Source organism: Ranitomeya imitator, chromosome 10 (assembly GCF_032444005.1).
Source record: "Ranitomeya imitator isolate aRanImi1 chromosome 10, aRanImi1.pri, whole genome shotgun sequence".
NCBI classification, from domain to species: Eukaryota; Metazoa; Chordata; class Amphibia; order Anura; family Dendrobatidae; genus Ranitomeya; species Ranitomeya imitator.
Genome location: NC_091291.1, coordinates 92,837,653 through 92,856,348, shown reverse-complemented (window position 1 = coordinate 92,856,348; position 18,696 = coordinate 92,837,653). Strand labels below are relative to the sequence as shown.

At 38.1% G+C, this 18,696-nt stretch overlaps 4 non-coding genes across 4 annotated transcripts; all 4 read right to left on the bottom strand.

The window, feature by feature from the left end:
- Positions 1 to 1,139: 1,139 nt before the first annotated feature.
- On the bottom strand, positions 1,140 to 1,222 carry TRNAL-CAG (transfer RNA leucine (anticodon CAG)). Its single transcript has one exon. It is a non-coding gene; the product is annotated as a tRNA-Leu (tRNA).
- Positions 1,223 to 5,553: 4,331 nt separating this feature from the next.
- On the bottom strand, positions 5,554 to 5,636 carry TRNAL-CAG (transfer RNA leucine (anticodon CAG)). The gene has a single exon. It is a non-coding gene; the product is annotated as a tRNA-Leu (tRNA).
- A 2,019-nt stretch (positions 5,637 to 7,655) lies between these two features.
- Positions 7,656 to 7,738, bottom strand: TRNAL-CAG (transfer RNA leucine (anticodon CAG)). Its single transcript has one exon. It is a non-coding gene; the product is annotated as a tRNA-Leu (tRNA).
- A 1,048-nt stretch (positions 7,739 to 8,786) lies between these two features.
- On the bottom strand, positions 8,787 to 8,859 carry TRNAF-GAA (transfer RNA phenylalanine (anticodon GAA)). Its single transcript has one exon. It is a non-coding gene; the product is annotated as a tRNA-Phe (tRNA).
- Between the last annotated feature and the right edge of the window lie 9,837 nt (positions 8,860 to 18,696).

Genomic DNA, 18,696 nt, shown 5'->3' with positions numbered 1-18,696 from the left:
AATAATAATTTGCTCAAAAGGAAAAGCTCCCATTTCTCATCTTTTCAACATTTTATTTTCTGTAGATAGTTAAGATTTTTAGGCCTTTTTTCATTTTCTTTAAGTCATCAGCCCATGTGCTTTGTTCATTTTCTCCTTAAAATGTAAACAGTGAAGAAAAATTATGTTGCCAAAACCCGGGATCAAACCAGGGACCTTTAGATCTTCAGTCTAACGCTCTCCCAACTGAGTTATTTCAGCCAAACGGAAACAACTTTAAGAGTGTTTGACACTCGGCAAATGTCAAGCGAAACCCCTGAAAATGTATATTTTTATTTTTGCTTTGACTAGTTTTTGCAGCATGATTTCTATTTGAAACTCCTGCCATTTTGTTGTACATGTTTAATAACTTTCATTAACTCTTTGTGAATGAGTAGAAAAAAAATGCAATTTTGACAGATTTTTTTACATTTCCAATTTGACTCTATTCATCACGTTCATTCTAACCCTGTGTTTATGAGACAGGTGATGGTTGCACATAAAACACAATGTGCATGCATAATGTTACGTCAAGTTTTATTTGATATTAGATGCAAATAATTGGAGCAAAAAAGAAGACAAAAATTTAGAGAAAATATTTTAATGATTGTTAACTTTCAATGTGAAAACGTTTGTCCCAAAATGTGCTGAAACTTAGATGTCAGTATCGCATGCGCATTTCAGACTTTTTAATCTATGATTACCTACTTTTTCAGCTTTTGTTTATTAAGTACTGTTATGGTCTATTGAGGAATGAGGTAAGCAAATATGAAATTAGACTTACCTGCAATTCAGTTTATAGAAATCTCCCAGAACAGCCCCATATGATGTGGAATCTCCGACCTAATAGGGAAAGAGAACACAAAGAGGTGAAATAATCCTCCCCATTCACCGCCCATAGTATTTTTATGGTGCCAAGACAGCTAACATATGCACATAAAACCTATTTCACAATCCTAGAGTTCCGTTTATAGATGACAATTTCAGATTCACCCCAAAAACTCCCAGGTAGTCATAACTTTGGGATCAGGTTTTTTAAGGCCCATTGCTAAGTTTGGTTTGAGCCCCATCTAATCAATAACTGAAGGGAATCTGTATAGTTTCCTGAAACGAAAAGGTGATGTCAGAAGTGGGATTTGAACCCACGCCTCCAAGAGAGACTGCGACCTGAACGCAGCGCCTTAGACCACTCGGCCATCCTGACTTTTTGTGGATTTTGTACCTTAACTCTTTCCAAATTGGTCAGCAGAAATATGACCATCAATTGTCATTGAAAATTATTTTCAAATAATTAATATTACAGTTTTTATTTCTATACATTTGTTTAAACTATTAGTTATCAAGCCTATTTTGAGCTAAAAGGCCAAGCCCCATTTGTTAAAAAATATGACATGTATCACTTTATGCAGTAATAACTCTGGAATGCTTCTACATATCCCCGTAATTCTGAAAGTGTTTTTTGTGACACATTGTACTTTACATTAACTGTAAATTTAGGTCAATAAACTTAGTTTTTTTCTGTGAAAATATCTAAAGTTTGCTTAAAATTTTGAAATATTAGTCATTTTTATTCTTTGACTGCTTATACCCTTAAACCAACTTGTCGCAACACACAAAAACATTAATAAATAGCATTTTTCATGTGTGTACGTTTTGTCAGCATTAATTTTCAAACCTCCTTTTATTTTGTTAGGATGTTAGAAATGTTAGATTTCTCACAAAATGCGGTGATGCATCATATTTCTTCAGAAACTCCCATTTGGCCACACAGCAGGGCTTTGAAAATAAGAGCACTATTCGGGTTTTGGAATGCAGATTTTGCAAGAATAGTTTGCGGTAAAATTTTCAGAGTACCAAACGTACCAAAACATCAGAAACCCCCCGCCCCCAAAGTGACCCCATTTTAGAAATTACTTCTCACAATGAATTCATATACACCACAGCATTTCATAGTCAAACATACATGGCTGAAATCATTCAGCTAGTGTCTGATACATGATGCCTGTATCAGCTATCCGGTTCCCATTAAATCCTCTTACAGCTTAGTGAAATGGAAATAAACAAAATAGAGGAAAAATTAAAAAAAAACAATAATTTGCTCAAAAGGAAAAACTCCTATTTCTCATCTTTTCAACATTTTATTTTCTGTAGATAGTTAAGATTTTTAGGCCTTTTTTCATTTTCTTTAAGTCATCAGCCCATGTGCTTTGTTCATTTTCTCCTTAAAATGTAAACAGTGAAGAAAAATGATGTTGCCGAAACCCGGGATCAAACCAGGGACCTTTAGATCTTCAGTCTATCGCTATCCCAACTGAGCTATTTTGGCCGAACGCAAACAACTTTAGGAGTGTTTGACACTCGGCAAATGTCAAGCGAAACCCCTGAAAATGTATATTTTTATTTTTGCTTTGACTAGTTTTTGCAGCATGATTTCTATTTGAAACTCCTGCCATTTTGTTGTACATGTTTAATAACTTTCATTAACTCTTTGTGAATGAGTAGAAAAAAAATGCAATTTTGACAGATTTTTTTACATTTCCAATTTGACTCTATTCATCACGTTCATTCTAACCCTGTGTTTATGAGACAGGTGATGGTTGCACATAAAACACAATGTGCATGCATAATGTTACGTCAAGTTTTACTTGATATTAGATGCAAATAATTGGAGCAAAAAAGAAGACAAAAATTTAGAGAAAATATTTTAATGATTGTTAATTTTCAATGTGAAAACGTTTGTCCCAAAATGTGCTGAAACTTAGATGTCAATATCGCATGCGCATTTCAGACTTTTTAATCTATGATTACTTACTTTTTCAGCTTTTGTTTACTAAGTACTGTTATGGTCTATTGAGGAATGAGGTAAGCAAATATGAAATTAGACTTACCTGCAATTCAGTTTATAGAAATCTCCCAGAACAGCCCCATAGGATGTGGAATCTCCGACCTAATAGGGAAAGAGAACACAAAGAGGTGAAATAATCCTCCCCATTCACTGCCCATAGTATTTTTATGGTGCCAAGACAGCTAACATATGCACATAAAACCTATTTCACAATCCTAGAGTTCCGTTTATAGATGACAATTTCAGATTCACCCCAAAAACTCCCAGGTAGTCATAACTTTGGGATCAGGTTTTTTAACCCTGCTGTTCTGTTCGGTCTGGGGAGACCTATTTTGGACTTTGGTATTTTTTGGGGTGTTCAAGATGCGGTTCTGAAACTTGTGGTTGATTGACTGAAATGAGGATGGGTCGGTCGGCCACGGGTTTCAGAGCCGCATCTTGAATATTTTAAAGAATATTGAAGTTCAAAGTCGGTCATTTTTGACCAACAGAACAGCAGGGTTAAGGCCCATTGCTAAGTTTGGTTTGAGCCCCATCTAATCAATAACTGAAGGGAATCTGTATAGTTTCATGAAACGAAAAGGTGATGTCATAAGTGGGATTTGAACCCACGCCTCCAAGAGAGACTGCGACCTGAACGCAGCGCCTTAGACCGCTCGGCCATCCTGGCTTCTTGGGGATTTTGTTCCTTAAGTCTTTCCAAATTAGTCAGCAGATATATGACCATCAATTGTCATTGAAAATTATTTTAAAATAATAAATATTACAGTTTTTATTTCTATACATTTGTTTAAACTATTAGTTATCAAGCCTATTTTGAGCTAAAAGGCCAAGCCCCATTTGTTAAAAAATATGACATGTGTCACTTTATGCAGTAATAACTCTGGAATGCTTCTACATATCCCCGTAATTCTGAAAGTGTTTTTTGTGACACATTGTACTTTACATTAACTGTAAATTTAGGTCAATAAACTTTTAGTTTTTTTCTGTGAAAATATCTAAAGTTTGCTTAAAATTTTGAAATATTAGTCATTTTTATTCTTTGACTGCTTATACCCTTAAACCAACTTGTCGCAACACACAAAAACATTAATAAATAGCATTTTTCATGTGTGTACTTTTTGTCAGCATTAATTTTCAAACCTCCTTTTATTTTGTTAGGATGTTAGAAATGTTAGATTTCTCACAAAATGCGGTGATGCATCATATTTCTTCAGAAACTACCATTTGGCCACACAGCAGGGCTTTGAAAATAAGAGCACTATTCGGGTTTTGGAATGCAGAATTTGCAAGAATAGTTTGCGCTAAAATTTTCAGAGTACCAAATGTACCAAAACAACAGAAACCCCCCCCAAAAGTGACCCCATTTTAGAAATTACTTCTCACAATGAATTCATATACACCACAGCATTTCATAGTCAAACATACATGGCTGAAATCATTCAGCTAGTGTCTGATACATGATGCCTGTATCAGCTATCCGGTTCCCATTAAATCCTCTTACAGCTTAGTGAAATGGAAATAAACAAAATAGAGGAAAAATTTAAAAAAAATAATAATTTGCTCAAAAGGAAAAGCTCCCATTTCTCATCTTTTCAACATTTTATTTTCTGTAGATAGTTAAGATTTTTAGGCCTTTTTTCATTTTCTTTAAGTCATCAGCCCATGTGCTTTGTTCATTTTCTCCTTAAAATGTAAACAGTGAAGAAAAATTATGTTGCCAAAACCCGGGATCAAACCAGGGACCTTTAGATCTTCAGTCTAACGCTCTCCCAACTGAGTTATTTCAGCCAAACGGAAACAGCTTTAGGAGTGTTTGACACTCGGCAAATGTCAAGCGAAACCCCTGAAAATGTATATTTTTATTTTTGCTTTGACTAGTTTTTGCAGCATGATTTCTATTTGAAACTCCTGCCATTTTGTTGTACATGTTTAATAACTTTCATTAACTCTTTGTGAATGAGTAGAAAAAAAATGCAATTTTGACAGATTTTTTTACATTTCCAATTTGACTCTATTCATCACGTTCATTCTAACCCTGTGTTTATGAGACAGGTGATGGTTGCACATAAAACACAATGTGCATGCATAATGTTACGTCAAGTTTTATTTGATATTAGATGCAAATAATTGGAGCAAAAAAGAAGACAAAAATTTAGAGAAAATATTTTAATGATTGTTAACTTTCAATGTGAAAACGTTTGTCCCAAAATGTGCTGAAACTTAGATGTCAGTATCGCATGCGCATTTCAGACTTTTTAATCTATGATTACCTACTTTTTCAGCTTTTGTTTATTAAGTACTGTTATGGTCTATTGAGGAATGAGGTAAGCAAATATGAAATTAGACTTACCTGCAATTCAGTTTATAGAAATCTCCCAGAACAGCCCCATAGGATGTGGAATCTCCGACCTAATAGGGAAAGAGAACACAAAGAGGTGAAATAATCCTCCCCATTCACCGCCCATAGTATTTTTATGGTGCCAAGACAGCTAACATATGCACATAAAACCTATTTCACAATCCTAGAGTTCCGTTTATAGATGACAATTTCAGATTCACCCCAAAAACTCCCAGGTAGTCATAACTTTGGGATCAGGTTTTTTAAGGCCCATTGCTAAGTTTGGTTTGAGCCCCATCTAATCAATAACTGAAGGGAATCTGTATAGTTTCCTGAAACGAAAAGGTGATGTCAGAAGTGGGATTTGAACCCACGCCTCCAAAAGAGACTGCGACCTGAACGCAGCGCCTTAGACCGCTCGGCCATCCTGACTTCTTGTGGATTTTGTATCTTAACTCTTTCCAAATTAGTCAGCAGAAATATGACCATCAATTGTCATTGAAAATTATTTTAAAATAATTAATATTACAGTTTTTATTTCTATACATTTGTTTAAACTATTAGTTATCAAGCCTATTTTGAGCTAAAAGGCCAAGCCCCATTTGTTAAAAAATATGACATGTATCACTTTATGCAGTAATGACTCTGGAATGCTTCTACATATCCCCGTAATTCTGAAAGTGTTTTTTGTGACACATTGTACTTTACATTAACTGTAAATTTAGGTCAATAAACTTTTAGTTTTTTTCTGTGAAAATATCTAAAGTTTGCTTAAAATTTTGAAATATTAGTCATTTTTATTCTTTGATTGCTTATACCCTTAAACCAACTTGTCACAACACACAAAAACATTAATAAATAGCATTTTTCATGTGTGTACTTTTTGTCAGCATTAATTTTCAAACCTCCTTTTATTTTGTTAGGATGTTAGAAATGTTAGATTTCTCACAAAATGCAGTGGTGCATCATATTTCTTCAGAAACTCCCATTTGGCCACACAGCAGGGCTTTGAAAATAAGAGCACTATTCGGGTTTTGGAATGCAGATTTTGCAAGAATAGTTTGCGGTAAAATTTTCAGAGTACCAAACATACCAAAACAACAGAAACCCCCCCCCAAAGTGACCCCATTTTAGAAATTACTTCTCACAATGAATTCATATACACCACAGCATTTCATAGTCAAACATACATGGCTGAAATCATTCAGCTAGTGTCTGATACATGATGCCTGTATCAGCTATCCGGTTCCCATTAAATCCTCTTACAGCTTAGTGAAATGGAAATAAACAAAATAGAGGAAAAATTAAAAAAAAACAATAATTTGCTCAAAAGGAAAAGCTCCCATTTCTCATCTTTTCAACATTTTATTTTCTGTAGATAGTTAAGATTTTTAGGCCTTTTTTCATTTTCTTTAAGTCATCAGCCCATGTGCTTTGTTCATTTTCTCCTTAAAATGTAAACAGTGAAGAAAAATTATGTTGCCGAAACCCGGGATCTAACTAGGGACCTTTAGATCTTCAGTCTAACGCTCTCCCAACAGAGCTATTTCGGCTAAACACAAACAACTTTAGGAGTGTTTGACACTCGGAAAATGTCAAGCGAAACCCCTGAAAATGTATATTTTTATTTTTGCTTTGACTGGTTTTTGCAGCATGATTTCTATTTGAAACTCCTGCCATTTTGTTATACATGTTTAATAACTTTCATTAACTCTTTGTGAATGAGTAGAAAAAAAATGCAATTTTGACAGATTTTTTTACATTTCCAATTTGACTCTATTCATCACGTTCATTCTAACCCTGTGTTTATGAGACAGGTGATGGTTGCACATAAAACACAATGTGCATGCATAATGTTACGTCAAGTTTTATTTGATATTAGATGCAAATAATTGGAGCAAAAAAGAAGACAAAAATTTAGAGAAAATATTTTAATGATTGTTAACTTTCAATGTGAAAACGTTTGTCCCAAAATGTGCTGAAACTTAGATGTCAGTATCGCATGTGCATTTCAGACTTTTTAATCTATGACTACCTACTTTTTCAGCTTTTGTTTATTAAGTACTGTTATGGTCTATTGAGGAATGAGGTAAGCAAATATGAAATTAGACTTACCTGCAATTCAGTTTATAGAAATCTCCCAGAACAGCCCCATAGGATGTGGAATCTCCGACCTAATAGGGAAAGAGAACACAAAGAGGTGAAATAATCCTCCCCATTCACCGCCCATAGTATTTTTATGGTGCCAAGACAGCTAACATATGCACATAAAACCTATTTCACAATCCTAGAGTTCCGTTTATAGATGACAATTTCAGATTCACCCCAAAAACTCCCAGGTAGTCATAACTTTGGGATCAGGTTTTTTAAGGCCCATTGCTAAGTTTGGTTTGAGCCCCATCTAATCAATAACTGAAGGGAATCTGTATAGTTTCATGAAACGAAAGGTGATGTCAGAAGTGGGATTTGAACCCACGCCTCCAAGAGAGACTGTGACCTGAACGCAGCGCCTTAGACCGCTCGGCCATCCTGACTTCTTGTGGATTTTGTTCCTTAACTCTTTCCAAATTAGTCAGCAGAAATATGACCATCAATTGTCATTGAAAATTATTTTAACATAATTAATATTACAGTTTTTATTTCTATACATTTGTTTAAACTATTAGTTATCAAGCCTATTTTGAGCTAAAAGGCCAAGCCCCATTTGTTAAAAAATATGACATGTATCACTTTATGCAGTAATAACTCTGGAATGCTTCTACATATCCCCGTAATTCTGAAAGTGTTTTTTGTGACACATTGTACTTTACATTAACTGTAAATTTAGGTCAATAAACTTTTAGTTTTTTTCTGTGAAAATATCTAAAGTTTGCTTAAAATTTTGAAATATTAGTCATTTTTATTCTTTGACTGCTTATACCCTTAAACCAACTTGTCGCAACACACAAAAACATTAATAAATAGCATTTTTCATGTGTGTACTTTTTGTCAGCATTAATTTTCAAACCTCCTTTTATTTTGTTAGGATGTTAGAAATGTTAGATTTCTCACAAAATGCGGTGATGAATCATATTTCTTCAGAAACTATCATTTGGCCACACAGCAGGGCTTTGAAAAAAGGAGCACTATTCGGGTTTTGGAATGCAGATTTTGCAAGAATAGTTTGCGGTAAAATTTTCAGAGTACCAAACATACCAAAACAACAGAACCCCCCCCCCAAAGTGACCCCATTTTAGAAATTACTTCTCACAATGAATTCATATACACCACAGCATTTCATAGTCAAACATACATGGCTGAAATCATTAAGCTAGTGTCTGATACATGATGCCTGTATCAGCTATCCGGTTCCCATTAAATCCTCTTACAGCTTAGTGAAATGGAAATAAACAAAATAGAGGAAAAAATTTAAAAAAATAATAATTTGCTCAAAAGGAAAAGCTCCCATTTCTCATCTTTTCAACATTTTATTTTCTGTAGATAGTTAAGATTTTTAGGCCTTTTTTCATTTTCTTTAAGTCATCAGCCCATGTGCTTTGTTCATTTTCTCCTTAAAATGTAAACAGTGAAGAAAAATTATGTTGCCAAAACCCGGGATTGAACCAGGGACCTTTAGATCTTCAGTCTAACGCTCTACCAACTGAGCTATTTCGGCCAAACGCAAACCACTTTAGGAGTGTTTGACACTCGGCAAATGTCAAGCGAAACCCCTGAAAATGTATATTTTTATTTTTGCTTTGACTAGTTTTTGCAGCATGATTTCTATTTGAAACTCCTGCCATTTTGTTGTACATGCTTAATAACTTTCATTAACTCTTTGTGAATGAGTAGAAAAAAAATGCAATTTTGACAGATTTTTTTACATTTCCAATTTGACTCTATTCATCATGTTCATTCTAACCCTGTGTTTATGAGACAGGTGATGGTTGCACATAAAACACAATGTGCATGAATAATGTTACATCAAGTTTTATTTGATATTAGATGCAAATAATTGGAGCAAAACAGGAGACAAAAATTTAGAGAAAATATTTTAATGATTGTTAACTTTCAATGTGAAAACGTTTGTCCCAAAATGTGCTGAAACTTAGATGTCAGTATCGCATGCGCATTTCAGACTTTTTAATCTATGATTACCTACTTTTTCAGCTTTTGTTTACTAAGTACTGTTATGGTCTATTGAGGAATGAGGTAAGCAAATATGAAATTAGACTTACCTGCAATTCAGTTTATAGAAATCTCCCAGAACAGCCCCATAGGATGTGGAATCTCCGACCTAATAGGGAAAGAGAACACAAAGAGGTGAAATAATCCTCCCCATTCACTGCCCATAGTATTTTTATGGTGCCAAGACAGCTAACATATGCACATAAAACCTATTTCACAATCCTAGAGTTCCGTTTATAGATGACAATTTCAGATTCACCCCAAAAACTCAAAGGTAGTCATAACTTTGGGATCAGGTTTTTTAAGGCCCATTGCTAAGTTTGATTTGAGCCCCATCTAATCAATAACTGAAGGGAATCTGTATAGTTAAAGATCAGGTTTTTTAAGGCCCATTGCTAAGTTTGGTTTGAGCCCCATCTAATCAATAACTGAAGGGAATCTGTATAGTTTCATGAAACGAAAAGGTGATGTCAGAAGTGAAAGTGAAAATGTATATTTTTATTTTTGCTTTGACTAGTTTTTGCAGCATGATTTCTATTTGAAACTCCTGCCATTTTGTTGTACATGTTTAATAACTTTCATTAACTCTTTGTGAATGAGTAGAAAAAAAATGCAATTTTGACAGATTTTTTTACATTTCCAATTTGACTCTATTCATCACGTTCATTCTAACCCTGTGTTTATGAGACAGGTGATGGTTGCACATAAAACACAATGTGCATGCATAATGTTACATCAAGTTTTATTTGATATTAGATGCAAATAATTGGAGCAAAAATGGAGACAAAAATTTAGAGAAAATATTTTAATGATTGTTAACTTTCAATGTGAAAACGTTTGTCCCAAAATGTGCTGAAACTTAGATGTCAGTATTGCATGCGCATTTCAGACTTTTTAATCTATGATTACCTACTTTTTCAGCTTTTGTTTATTAAGTAATGTTATGGTCTATTGAGGAATGAGGTAAACAAATATGAAATTAGACTTACCTGCAATTCAGTTTATAGAAATTTCCCAGAACAGCCCCATAGGATGTGGAATCTCCAACCTAATAGGGAAAGAGAACACAAAGAGGTGAAATAATCCTCCCCATTCACCGCCCATAGTATTTTTATGGTGCCAAGACAGCTAACATATGCACATAAAACCTATTTCACAATCCTAGAGTTCCGTTTATAGATGACAATTTCAGATTCACCCCAAAAACTCCCAGGTAGTCATAACTTTGGGATCAGGTTTTTTAAGGCCCATTGCTAAGTTTGGTTTGAGCCCCATCTAATGAATAACTGAAGGGAATCTGTATAGTTTCATGAAACGAAAAGGTGATGTCAGAAGTGGGATTTAAACCCACGCCTCCAAGAGAGACTGCGACCTGAACGCAGCACCTTAGACCGCTCGGCCATCCTGACTTCTTGTGGATTTTGTACCTTTAACTTTAGGAGTGTTTGACACGGCAAATGTCAAGCGAAACCCCTGAAAATGTATGTTTTTATTTTTGCTTTGACTAGTTTTTGCAGCATGATTTCTATTTGAAACTCCTGCCATTTTGTTGTACATGTTTAATAACTTTCATTAACAGCTAACATATGCACATAAAACCTATTTCACAATCCTAGAGTTCCGTTTATAGATGACAATTTCAGATTCACCCCAAAAACTCCCAGGTAGTCATAACTTTGGGATCAGGTTTTTTAAGGCCCATTGCTAAGTTTGGTTTGAGCCCCATCTAATCAATAACTGAAGGGAATCTGTATAGTTTCATGAAACGAAAAGGTGATGTCAGAAGTGGGATTTGAACCCACCCCTCCAAGAGAGACTGCGACCTGAACTAATATCCTGACTTCTTGTGGATTTTGTACCTTAACTCTTTCCAAATTGGTCAGCAGAAATATGACCATCAATTGTCATTGAAAATTATTTTAAAATAATTAATATTACAGTTTTTATTTCTATACATTTGTTTAAACTATTAGTTATCAAGCCTATTTTGAGCTAAAAGGCCATGCCCCATTTGTTAAAAAATATGACATGTATCACTTTATGCAGTAATAACTCTGGAATGCTTCTACATATCCCCATAATTCTGAAAGTGTTTTTTGTGACACATTGTACTTTACATTAACTGTAAATTTAGGTCAATAAACTTTTAGTTTTTTTCTGTGAAAATATTTAAAGTTTGCTTAAAATTTTGAAATATTAGTCATTTTTATTCTTTGACTGCTTATACCCTTAAACCAACTTGTCGCAACACACAAAAACATTAATAAATAGCATTTTTCATGTGTGTACTTTTTGTCAGCATTAATTTTCAAACCTCCTTTTATTTTGTTAGGATGTTAGAAATGTTAGATTTCTCACAAAATGCGGTGATGCATCATATTTCTTCAGAAACTACCATTTGGCCACACAGCAGGGCTTTTAAAATAAGAGCACTATTCGGGTTTTGGAATGCAGATTTTGCAAGAATAGTTTGCAGTAAAATTTTAAGAGTACCAAACGTACCAAAACAGCAGAAACCCCCCCCAAAGTGACCCCATTTTAGAAATTACTTCTCACAATAAATTCATATACACCACAGCATTTCATAGTCAAACATACATGGCTGAAGTCATTCAGCTAGTGTCTGATACATGATGCCTGTATTAGCTATCCGGATCCCATTAAATCCTCTTACAGCTTAGTGAAATGGAAATAAACAAAATAGAGGAAAAATGTGAAAACGTTTGTCCCAAAATTTGCTGAAACTTAGATGTCAGTATTGCATGCGCATTTCAGACTTTTTAATCTATGATTACCTACTTTTTCAGCTTTTGTTTATTAAGTAATGTTATGGTCTATTGAGGAATGAGGTAAACAAATATGAAATTAGACTTACCTGCAATTCAGTTTAGAGAAATCTCCCAGAACAGCCCCATAGGATGTGGAATCTCCGACCTAATAGGGAAAGAGAACACAAAGAGGTGAAATAATCCTCCCCATTCACCGCCCATAGTATTTTTATGGTGCCAAGACAGCTAACATATGCACATATAAACCTATTTCACAATCCTAGAGTTCCGTTTATAGATGACAATTTCAGATTCACCCCAAAAGCTCCCAGGTAGTCATAACTTCGGGATCAGGTTTTTTAACCCCTTCATGACCCAGCCTATTTTGACCTTAAAGACCTTGCCGTTTTTTGCAATTCTGACCAGTGTCCCTTTATGAGGTAATAACTCAGGAACGCTTCAACGGATCCTAGCGGTTCTGAGAATGTTTTTTCATGACATATTGGGCTTCATGTTAGTGGTAAATTTAGGTCAATAAATTCTGCGTTTATTTGTGATAAAAACGGAAATTTGGCGAAAATTTTGAAAATTTCGCAATTTTCACATTTTAAATTTTTATTCTGTTAAACCAGAGAGATATGTGACACAAAATAGTTAATAAATAACATTTCCCACATGTTTACTTTACATCAGCACAATTTTGGAAACAAAATTTTTTTTTGTTAGGAAGTTATAAGGGTTAAAATTTGACCAGCGATTTGTCATTTTTACAACGAAATTTACAAAACCATTTTTTTTAGGGACCACCTCACATTTGAAGTCAGTTTGAGGGGTCTATATGGCTGAAAATACCCAAAAGTGACACCATTCTAAAAACTGCACCCCTCAAGGTACTCAAAACCACATTCAAGAAGTTTATTAACCCTTCAGGTGCTTCACAGCAGCAGAAGCAACATGGAAGGAAAAAATGAACATTTAACTTTTTAGTCACAAAAATTATCTTTTAGCAACAATTTTTTTATTTTCCCAATGGTAAAAGGAGAAACTGAACCACGAAAGTTGTTGTCCAATTTGTCCTGAGTACGCTGATACCTCATATGTGGGGGTAAACCACTGTTTGGGCGCACGGCAAGGCTTGGAAGGGAAGGAGCGCCATTTGACTTTTTGAATGAAAAATTGGCTGCACTCTTTAGCGGACACCATGTCACGTTTGGAGAGCCCCTGTGTGCCTAAAAATTGGAGCTCCCCCACAAGTGACCCCATTTTGGAAACTAGACGCCCCAAGGAACTTATCTAGATGCATAGTGAGCACTTTGAACCCCCAGGTGCTTCACAAATTAATCTGTAAAAATGAAAAAGTACTTTTTTTTCACAAAAAAATTCTTTTAGCCTCAATTTTTTCATTTTCACATGGGCAACAGGATAAAATGGATCCTAAAATGTGTTGGGCAATTTCTCCTGAGTACACCAATACCTCACATGTGGGGGTAAACCACTGTTTGGGCACATGGTAAGGCTCGGAAGGGAAGGAGCGCCATTTGACTTTTTGAATGAAAAATTATTTCCATCGTTAGCGGACACCATGTCGCGTTTGGAGAGCTCCTGTGTGCCTAAACATTGGCGCTCCCCCACAAGTGACCCCATTTTGGAAACTAGACCCCCCAAGGAACTTATTTAGATGCCTAGTGAGCACTTTAAACCCTCAGGTGCTTCACAAATTGATCTGTAAAAATGAAAAAGTACTTTTTTTTCACAAAAAAATTATTTTCGCCTCAATTTTTTCATTTTCACATGGGCAGTAGGGTAAAATGGATCATAAAATTTGTTGGGCAATTTCTCCCGAGTACGTCGATACCTCATATGTGGGGGTAAACCACTGTTTGGGCACTCGGCAGGGCTCGGAAGGGAAGGCGCGCCATTTGACTTTTTGAATGGAAAATTAGCTCCAATTGTTAGCGGACACCATGTCGCGTTTGGAGAGCCCCTGTGTGCCTAAACATTGGAGCTCCCCCACAAGTGACCCCATTTTGGAAACTAGACCCCCCAAGGAACTTATCTAGATGCATATTGAGCACTTTAAACCCCCAGGTGCTTCACAGAAGTTTATAACGCAGAGCCATGAAAATATAAAATAATTTTTCTTTCCTCAAAAATGATTTTTAGCCTGGAATTTCCTATTTTGCCAAGGATAATAGGAGAAATTGGACCCCAAATATTGTTGTCCTGTTTGTCCTGAGTATGCAGATACCCAATATGTGGGGGTAAACCACTGTTTGGGCGCACGGCAGGGCTCGGAAGGGATGGCACGCCATTTGGCTTTTTAAATGGAAAATTAGCTCCAATCATTAGCGGACACCATGTCACGTTTGGAGAGCCCCTGTGTGCCTAAACATTGGAGATCCCCCAGAAATGACACCATTTTGGAAACTAGACCCCCAAAGGAACTAATCTAGATGTGTGGTGAGGACTTTGAACCCCCAAGTGCTTCACAGAAGTTTATAACGCAGAGCCATGAAAAAAAAAAATTATTTTCTCAAAAATGATCTTTTAGCCTGCAATTTTTTATTTTCCCAAGGGTAACAGGAGAAATTTGACCCCAAAAGTTGTTGTCCAGTTTCTCCTGAGTACGATGATACCCCATATGTGGGGGTAAATCACTGTTTGGGCACATGCCGGGGCTCGGAAGTGAAGTAGTGACGTTTTGAAATGCAGACTTTGATGGAATGCTCTGTGGGCGTCACGTTGCGTTTGCAGAGCCCCTGATGTGGCTTAACAGTAGAAACATCCAACAAGTGACCCCATTTTGGAAACTAGACCCCCAAAGAAACTTATCTAGATGTGTGGTGAGCACTTTGAACCCCCAAGTGCTTCATAGAAGTTTATAATGCAGAGCCGTGAAAATAATAAATACATTTTCTTTCCTCAAAAATAATTATTTAGCCCAGAATTTTTTATTTTCCCAAGGGTTACAGAAGAAACTGGACCCCAAAAGTTGTTGTCCAGTTTCTCCTGAGTACGCTGATACCCCATATGTGGGGGTAAACCACTGTTTGGGCACATGCCGAGGCTCGGAAGTGAAGTAGTGACGTTTTGAAATGCAGACTTTGATGGAATGCTCTGTGGGCGTCACGTTGCGTTTGCAGAGCCCCTGATGTGGCTTAACAGTAGAAACCCCCCACAAGTGACCGCATTTTGGAAACTATACCCCGAAAGGAACTTATCTAGATGTGTGGTGAGCACTTTGAACCCCCCAAGCGCTTCATAGAAGTTTATAATGCAGAGCCGTGAAAATAATAAATACGTTTTCTTTCCTCAAAAATAATTATTTAGCCCAGAATTTTTTAATTTTCCCAAGGGTAACTGGAGAAATTTGACCCCAATATTTGTTGTCCAGTTTCTCCTGAGTACGGTAATACCCCATATGTGGGGGTAAACTACTGTTTGGGCACATGCCGGGGCTTGGAATTGAAGTAGTGACGTTTTGAAATGCAGACTTTGATGGAATGCTCTGCGGGCGTCACGTTGCGTTTGCAGAGCCCCTGATGTGCCTAAACAGTAGAAACCCCCCACAAGTGACCCCATTTTGGAAACTAGACCCCGAAAGGAACTTATCTAGATGTGTGGTGAGCACTTTGAACCCCCAAGTGCTTCATAGAAGTTTATAATGCAGAGCCGTGAAAATAATAAATACGTTTTCTTTCCTCAAAAATAATTATTTAGCCCAGAATTTTTTATTTTCCCAAGGGTTACAGGAGAAATTGGACCCCAAAAGTTGTTGTCCAGTTTCTACTGAGTACGCTGATACCCCATGAGTGGGGGTAAACCACTGTTTGGGCACACGTCGGGGCTCAGAAGGGAAGTAGTGACTTTTGAAATGCAGACTTTGATGGAATGGTCTGCGGGTGTCACGTTGCGTTTGCAGAGCCCCTGGTGTGCCTAAACAGTAGAAACCCCCACAAGTGACCCCATTTTAGAAATTAGACCCCCCAAGGAACTTATCTAGATATGTGGTGAGCACTTTGAACCCCCAAGTGCTTCACAGACGTTTACAACGCAGAGCCGTGAAAATAAAAAATCATTTTTCTTTCCTCAAAAATTATGTTTTAGCAAGCATTTTTTTTGATTCACAAGGGTAACAGGAGAAATTGGACCCCAGTAATTGTTGCGCAGTTTGTCCTGAGTATGCTGGTACCCCATATGTGGGGGTAAACCACTGTTTGGGCACACGTCAGGGCTCGGAAGTGAGGGAGCACCATTTGACTTTTTGAATACGAGATTGGCTGGAATCAATGGTGGCGCCATGTTGCGTTTGGAGACCCCTGATGTGCCTAAACAGTGGTAACCCCTCAATTCTACCTCCAACACTAACCCCAACACACCCCTAACCCTAATCCCAACTGTAGCCATAACCCTAAACACAACCCTAACCGCAACACACGCCTAACCACAACCCTAACCCCAACACACCCCTAACCATAACCACAACCCTAATTCCAACCCTAACCCTAAGGCTATGTGCCCACGTTGCGGATTCGTGTGAGATATTTTCGCACCATTTTTGAAAAATCCGCGGGTAAAAGGCACTGCGTTTTACCTGCGGATTTTCCGCGGATTTCCAGTGTTTTTTGTGCGGATTTCACCTGCAGATTCCTATTGAGGAACAGGTGTAAAACGCTGCGGAATCCGCACAAAGAATTGACATGCTGCGGAAAATACAACGCAGCGTTTCCGCGCGGTATTTTCCGCACCATGGGCACAGCGAATTTGGTTTTTCATATGTTTACATGGTACTGTAAACCTGATGGAACTCTGCTGCGGATCCGCAGCCAAATCCGCACCGTGTGCACATAGCCTAATTCTAAAGGTATGTGCACACGCTGCGGAAAACGCTGCGGATCCGCAGCAGTTTCCCATGAGTTTACAGTTCAATGTAAACCTACGGGAAACAAAAATCGCTGTACACATGCTGCGGAAAAACTGCACGGAAACGCAGCGGTTTACATTCCGCAGCATGTCACTTCTTTGTGCGGATTCCGCAGCGGTTTTACAACTGCTCAAATAGAAAATCGCAGTTGTAAAACCGCAGTGAAATGCGCAGAAAAACCGCGGTAAATCCGCCATAAATCCGCAGCGGTTTAGCACTGCGGATTTATCAAATCCGCAGCGGAAAAATCCGCAGAGGACCAGAATACGTGTGCACATACCGAAACCCTAACCCTAGCCCTAACCCTAACCCTACCCCTAGCCCTAACCCTAACCCTAACCCTACCCCTAACCCTACCCCTACCCCTACCCCTAGCCCTAACCCTAACCCTACCCCTAACCCTACCCCTAACCCTAACCCTAACCCTATTCTAACATTAGTGGAAAAAAAAAATTTTCTTTATTTTTTTATTGTCCCTATCTATGGGGGTGACAAAGGTGGGGGTCATTTATTATTTTTTTTATTTTGATCACTGAGATATAATCTATCTCAATGATCAAAATGCACTTTGGAACGAATCTGCCGGCCGGCAGATTCGGCGGGCGCACTGCGCATGCGCCCGCCATTTTGGAAGATGGCGGCGCCCAGGGAGAAGACGGACGGGACCCCGGCTGGATCGGTAAGTATGATGGGGTGGGGGGGGACCACGGGGGGGGATCGGAGCACGGGGGGGAATCGGAGTGCGGGAGGGGTGGAACGGAGCACGGGGGGCGTGGAACGGAGCACGGGGGGGCTGGAATGGAGCACGGGGGGTGGAACGGAGCACCGGGGGGGGTGGATCGGAGTGCAGGGGGGGTGATTGGAGCACGGGGGGGTGATTGGAGCACGGGGGGAGCGGACAAGAGCACGGGGGGAGCGGAGCACAGGACGGAGGGGAGCCGGAGCAGTGTACCGGCCAGATCGGAGGGCTGGGGGGGCGATCGGAGGGGTGGGGTGGGGGCACACTAGTATTTCCAGCCATGGCCGATGATATTTCAGCATCGGCCATGGCTGGATTGTAATATTTCACCCGTTATAATAGGTGAAATATTACAAATCGCTCTGATTGGCAGTTTCACTTTCAACAGCCAATCAGAGCGATCGTAGCCACGAGGGGGTGAAGCCACCCCCCTGGGCTAAACTACCACTCCCCCTGTCCCTGCAGATCGGGTGAAATGGGAGTTAACCCTTTCACCGGATCTGCAGGGACGCGATCTTTCAATGACGCCGCATAGGCGTCATGGGTCGGAATGGCACCGACTTTCATGATGCCTACGTGGTGTCATGGGTCGGGAAGGGGTTAAGGCCCATTGCTAAGTTTGGTTTGAGCCCCATCTAATCAATAACTGAAGGGAATCTGTATAGTTTCATGAAACGAAAAGGTGATGTCCGAAGTGGGATTTGAACCCACGCCTCCAAGAGAGACTGCGACCTGAACGCAGCGCCTTAGACCGCTCGGCCATCCTGACTTCTTGTGGATTTTGTACCTTTAACTTTAGGAGTGTTTGACACGGCAAATGTCAAGCGAAACCCCTGAAAATGTATATTTTTATTTTTGCTTTGACTAGTTTTTGCAGCATGATTTCTATTTGAA